Source organism: Ranitomeya variabilis, chromosome 1 (genome assembly GCF_051348905.1).
Source record: "Ranitomeya variabilis isolate aRanVar5 chromosome 1, aRanVar5.hap1, whole genome shotgun sequence".
Taxonomy (NCBI): domain Eukaryota; kingdom Metazoa; phylum Chordata; class Amphibia; order Anura; family Dendrobatidae; genus Ranitomeya; species Ranitomeya variabilis.
Genome location: NC_135232.1, coordinates 765,221,296 through 765,227,295, shown reverse-complemented (window position 1 = coordinate 765,227,295; position 6,000 = coordinate 765,221,296).

The following is a 6,000-nucleotide window of genomic DNA, read 5'->3' as shown; positions in this document are numbered from 1 at the left end:
TTTTCTAAGATGGTTCATTTGGTTCCCCTGCCCAAATTGCCTTCTTCTTCCGAGTTGGTGCCCCTGTTTTTTCAAAATGTTGTTCGTTTGCATGGTATTCCTGAGAATATCGTTTCTGACAGAGGAACCCAATTTGTGTCTAGATTTTGGCGGGCATTTTGTGCTAGGATGGGCATAGATTTGTCTTTTTCGTCTGCTTTTCACCCTCAGACTAATGGCCAGACCGAGCGGACTAATCAGACCCTGGAGACATATCTGAGGTGTTTTGTGTCTGCTGACCAGGATGATTGGGTTGCTTTTTTGCCATTGGCGGAGTTCGCCCTCAATAATCGGGCCAGCTCTGCCACCTTGGTTTCCCCGTTTTTCTGTAATTCGGGGTTCCATCCTCGATTTTCCTCCGGTCAGATGGAATCCTCGGATTGTCCTGGAGTGGATGCGGTGGTGGAGAGATTGCATCATATCTGGGGGCAGGTGATGGACAATTTAAAGTTGTCCCAGGAGAAGACTCAGCTTTTTGCCAACCGTCACCGTCGTGTTGGTCCTCGGCTTTGTGTTGGAGATTTGGTGTGGTTGTCTTCTCGTTTTGTCCCTATGAGGGTCTCATCTCCTAAGTTTAAGCCTCGGTTCATCGGTCCGTATAAAATATTGGAGATTCTTAACCCTGTTTCCTTCCGTTTGGACCTCCCTGCATCCTTTTCTATTCATAACGTTTTTCATCGGTCGTTATTGCGCAGGTATGAGGCACCGGTTGTGCCTTCCGTTGAGCCTCCTGCTCCGGTGTTGGTTGAGGGTGAGTTGGAGTACGTTGTGGAAAAAATCCTAGACTCCCGTGTTTCCAGACGGAGACTCCAGTATCTGGTCAAGTGGAAGGGATATGGCCAGGAGGATAATTCTTGGGTCACTGCATCTGATGTTCATGCCTCTGATCTGGTTCGTGCCTTTCATAGGGCCCATCCTGATCGCCCTGGTGGTTCTGGTGAGGGTTCGGTGCCCCCTCCTTGAGGGGGGGGTACTGTTGTGAATTTGGATTCTGGGCTCCCCCGGTGGCTACTGGTGGAATTGAACTTGTGACATCATCTTCCCTGTTCACCTGTTCTGATTAGATCTGGGTGTCGCTATATAACCTGGCTTCTCTGTTAGATGCTTGCCGGTCAACAATGTTATCAGAAGCCTCTCTGTGCTTGTTCCTGCTCCCAGACATCTACTAGATAAGTTGGACATTCGTCCATGTTTTGTTTTTGTATTTTGGTTCCAGTTCACAGCTGCAGTTTCGTTACTGTGTCTGGAAAGCTCTTGTTGATCAGGAATTGCCACTCTGGTATTATGAGTTAATGCCAGAGTCCTAAAGTAATTTCTGGATGTGTTTTGTTAGGGTTTTCTACTGACCATGAAAGTATGCTTTCTGTCTTCTGCTATCTAGAAAGCGGACCTCAAATTTGCTAAAACTATTTTCCTGCTGCGTTTGTTATTTCTTCTAAAATCACCGCCAATATATGTGGGGGGCCTCTGTCTCCTTTTTTTGGGCATTTCTCTAGAGGTGAGTCAGGTCTTATATTTCCCTCTGCTAGCATTATTTAGTTCTCCGGCCGGCGCTGGGCATATAGGGATAAAAAGTAGGACATGCTACCTGGCTACTTCTAGATGATGCGGTAGGTTTAGTTCATGGTCAGTATAGTTACATCTTCCAAGAGCTTGTTCCTATAGAGGCTTATGCTAGTTCTCTGGCCATGGAGATCATGACACGCTATATAACCTTGCTCCTCTGTCAGTTTCTTGCCGGTCAACAATGTAATCAGAAGCCTTCTGTGCTTGTTCCTGCTACTAGACAACTCCCAGCTAAGTTGGACTTTTGTCCTTGTGTGTTTTTGCATTTTGTTCCTGTTCACAGCTGCTGTTTCGTTACTGTGTCTGGAAAGCTCTTGTGATCGGAAATTGCCACTCTGGTGTTATGAGTTAATGCTAGAGTCTTAAAGGAATTTCTGGATGGTGTTTTGATAGGGTTTTCTGCTGACCATGAAAGTGTCCTTTCTGTCTTCCTGCTATCTAGAAAGCGGACCTCGATTTTGCTAAACCTATTTTCATACTACGTTTGTCATTTCATCTAAAATCACCGCCAATATATGTGGGGGCCTCTGTCTGCCTTTTGGGAAAATTTCTCTAGAGGTGAGCCAGGACTGTCTTTTCCTCTGCTAGGATTAGGTAGTTCTCCGGCTGGCGCTGGGCATCTAGGGTTAAAAAACGTAGGCATGCTACCCGGCCACTTCTAGTTGTGCGGCAGGTTTAGTTCATGGTCAGTATAGTTTCCATCTTCCAAGAGCTAGTTCTCATATATGCTGGGCTATGTTCTCTCGCCATTGAGAATCATGACACAGGAGTATCTCAAGCTCAATATCAATGCCATCAACGGAGGGGTATGTACCCTTTTGCACTTTGGTCTTCAAAAATGGAAGAGTGGCCTGAGCTCGCCTGTTATGCCTTGAAGGTTTTGTCAAGCCCAGCAGCCAGTGCTCTCTCAGAATGTGTCTCTTCAGCACTGTTGGTAGTGTCTGGACGGATAAGTGTCTCCGGCTGTTCCCTGAAAGTGTAGACTGCCTAACTTTCATCAAGATGAACAGGTTGTGGATCTCCAATGACTTTTGCACCCCAGTCAGTCGTAGTTGGTGTAGTTTTTAGCGTGCTGTTTTGATCACGTGTTATTGCATGCTGTGACACCTTTGTTGTGGCTTCTGTTCCTGCTGTTGCTACTGCTGCTGATGTTACAATTTTTTGAAATGTGGAGACTCCAAGTTGTGTTTCCATCTGGTGGGTTGCCTGTAGTGGATGGGGTGTCAGAGTCTCACTATACAATTTCTACTCTGGGAAAATTGATGCCATTTTTGTGGTGTTGGCTTCTAATTTTTGGAAATATTTGAACTCCAAGTTGGGTCTCCCTCATGTGTTTTGCCTGTAGCAGTAGGGCTCCCAGACTGGGTGACCTGCAACTACTTTTAGTCAACTACTTGTGTTACTATCCTTAAATGTTTATAAGAATAGTAGTTTACAAAACTGATATTTGTGCGACCTGAGTGTGACTGAGCAGAAAAGCAGTTTGAGCTGTTGCATGAGGTATCAGGGCTCCCAGCACAGCAGGCCTACACTGTCCCTTCACCCACCTCTTAATATTAATTTAAATTCAAAACTGTAAATGCTAGCCCAGATCCTGGCTCATAAATGACCCATGTCTGACTGCTGTTGTGCCATTATGAAATTTCTACTCAGGGTCAAATGATTTCCTAGTCTCTGACCCTAATTTTTGGAAATGTTTGGACTCCAAATTGGGTCCCCTTCATAAGTGCTGCCTGAATTTGCCAGGGTTCTCAGAGCACCAGGCCTACATCTGTCACTCATCCACCTGTTACTGATCGATCTTTAAGCTAGAAATGCAGGTCCAAGCCCTGTCGCATACCTGACCCATGCATCCATGTTGTGCAATTATACTATTTGTACTCTGGATCAGTTGGGGGGTTGGAGAGTTGTGACACGGGGGAAAACAAAGGGGGGTTATTGATGTGTGCATAGTGGTTTTCAAAGCTTTTATACCATGAAATGTGATCTGGCGTCTGAACCACACAAATAACATATAGGATTTAGATTCAGAAATGTGGCCTGGTGTCTGGACCACACTATTAACACAAACTATTTAGATTTTCAAATGGGGACTCCTAGCTACACCACACTAATAGCGCAAAATGATTTAGATTCATAAATGTGGACTCCTGGCTGCACCACACTATTAGCACAAACAATTTAGATTCTGAAATGTGGACTCTCCTGCCTGCACCACACTATTAACACAAACGATTTAGATGCTGGTTGTTCGATTTGACACAGGATCCTATCTAACTGAACTAGCTGACAAAAAAACGCCCAGCTAACTATCTGACTACTTGCAGCAGCAGCAGAAGCAGCTTCTCTGCACTGTTACACTGACAAAATGACTCCTGGCTGGACCACACTATTACCACAAACTATTTAGATTCTGAAATGTGGACTCTTGGCTGGACCACACTATTAGCACAAACTATTTAGATCCTGAAATGTGTCCAACACTGAATGGCTGAGACCATAAAAACAGGATAGCTCCAGAAGCTCTCAACTGAACAGATTAACCCCTGTACTGTTAGCAAGAACTTGCACTGCTTAATATGATGGTGAAGTGCTTCTAATCATTGCAGAATTATGTGAAATCAGACTCCGTGGTCTTCTGGCCTCTCTCTGTCAGGGTATGCCCATGACAGTAGCCCCTCTTCTAAGAGGGACCTCCCGAACCTCAGGGCCGGGTCTATCAGGATGTGCCATGTGAAAAGACTGGATCAATCTGACAGCACGGACATCAGATGCTGTTACCCACATTCTATCTTTAGGACCATAACTCTTCCAGTGTATCAGATACTGAAGAGACTGATGAACCAAGTGAGAATCAATGATCTTAGCTATCTGAAATTCCAAATTTCCATCAACAATGACCGGAGATGGAGGTGGCGGTGATGGTTCAAAGGATGTAATGTATTTTTTGAATAGAGACCGATGAAACAGGGTAAGAATCTTAAAATTAGGTGGCTGTCACGGCGCCGCTCCGCACCGCCACTCCCGCCACCCCGCCTGCCGCTCTCTCCCCCATTTGCCGGCATACTTACCTGCTCCGGCGCGCTCCTCCTGCAGGGACGCGTCCTTCTCTCTCCTCTTCATGACTCACCACCGGTTCCTGGATCTTGCCGGGTGCGTGTGCGCACCTCTCACTCCAGCTTCCTCCTGTGCACGCGCACTTCCTTATTCTGATATTCAGACGCGCCATACCTCCACTCTGTGACCCTGGATGATCCTGACCCGGATGTCCTACAGCACGCCGTGTATTTAAGGTCAGCCCTCCCTCTGCTCCTTGCCTGATTGTCATTTATGTTCCTTATGACCCAGGTCCTCCTTTGCCTCTACGCAGTCTGTCCTGAGTCTCAGCTCTGTCCAGCCTGCCCCGTGTTTCCGTCGTATCAAGTCTTCCCTGTGTCACTGTCCGTTCCAGCCAGTCCTGTGTCTTCTTCGTATTCTGTCAGCCTTGTGACCCTGTCCAGCCCAGCTACCTCCGTGTCTCTGCCATTTCCAGTTTTCCTCGTGTCTCGTTTGTATCCAGCCTATACCAGACCATCCTGCGTCTTTTCCCGCTCGGTCTGTCCAACGTGTTCCCACTCTCATTTGAATCTCCTACTTCCTGTTCCCGGGTGCCAGCTTCTGCGGCAATAGTCTCCCTCAGGCCTGCCCCTAACGCTCCCTGTAATGGGGGGTGGTCAATCAGGTTAGCTCACCTTTGGGAGGTTCGTTGTCGCGGATCTGCGGGTTCACTCTAGAAGTTCCAAAAAGATCTCACAGTGGCAAAGCAAGGTAGAATGCTACAGAAGTGACGACGGACACAATCTTTATAAGGACCGATTAACCTGGGTCCCAGTTTCCAAGAAGAAACCTTCAGCTTACTGATTCCTTGATGACAACCACACCAAATCACTAACACACAGGTCCGGACCCACCAAACATCTCCAAGCAGCCAGACACTTATATGTAGACCTCATCTCCTTCAAATTATTATGAACCCCTTGCCACACAGAAGTAATAGATGATGAAGACCATTCTTCTTCAGGTATTCCTGAAGAACGATTCCTATTAAAATTGCTGAACTGAGGAAGAAACCCGTAGCCCCCGAAGAATGGGAAATTGGCAGTAGACTCATGACAATGCTTATTCACAGCAAATTCAGCTAGAGGTAAGTAAATAACCCAATCCTTCTGATTCTCAGACACAAAACAACTACGATAAGTCTCAAGATTTTGGTTAACACGATCAGCTTGCCAATTAGACTGAGGATGAAAGGCTGAGTAAAATGACAGATGGATTCCCAAACAAGTGCAAAACTTTTTTCAAAATTTGGAAATAAATTGCACTCCCCCATCCCAGTCAGAAACAATATCAATAGGA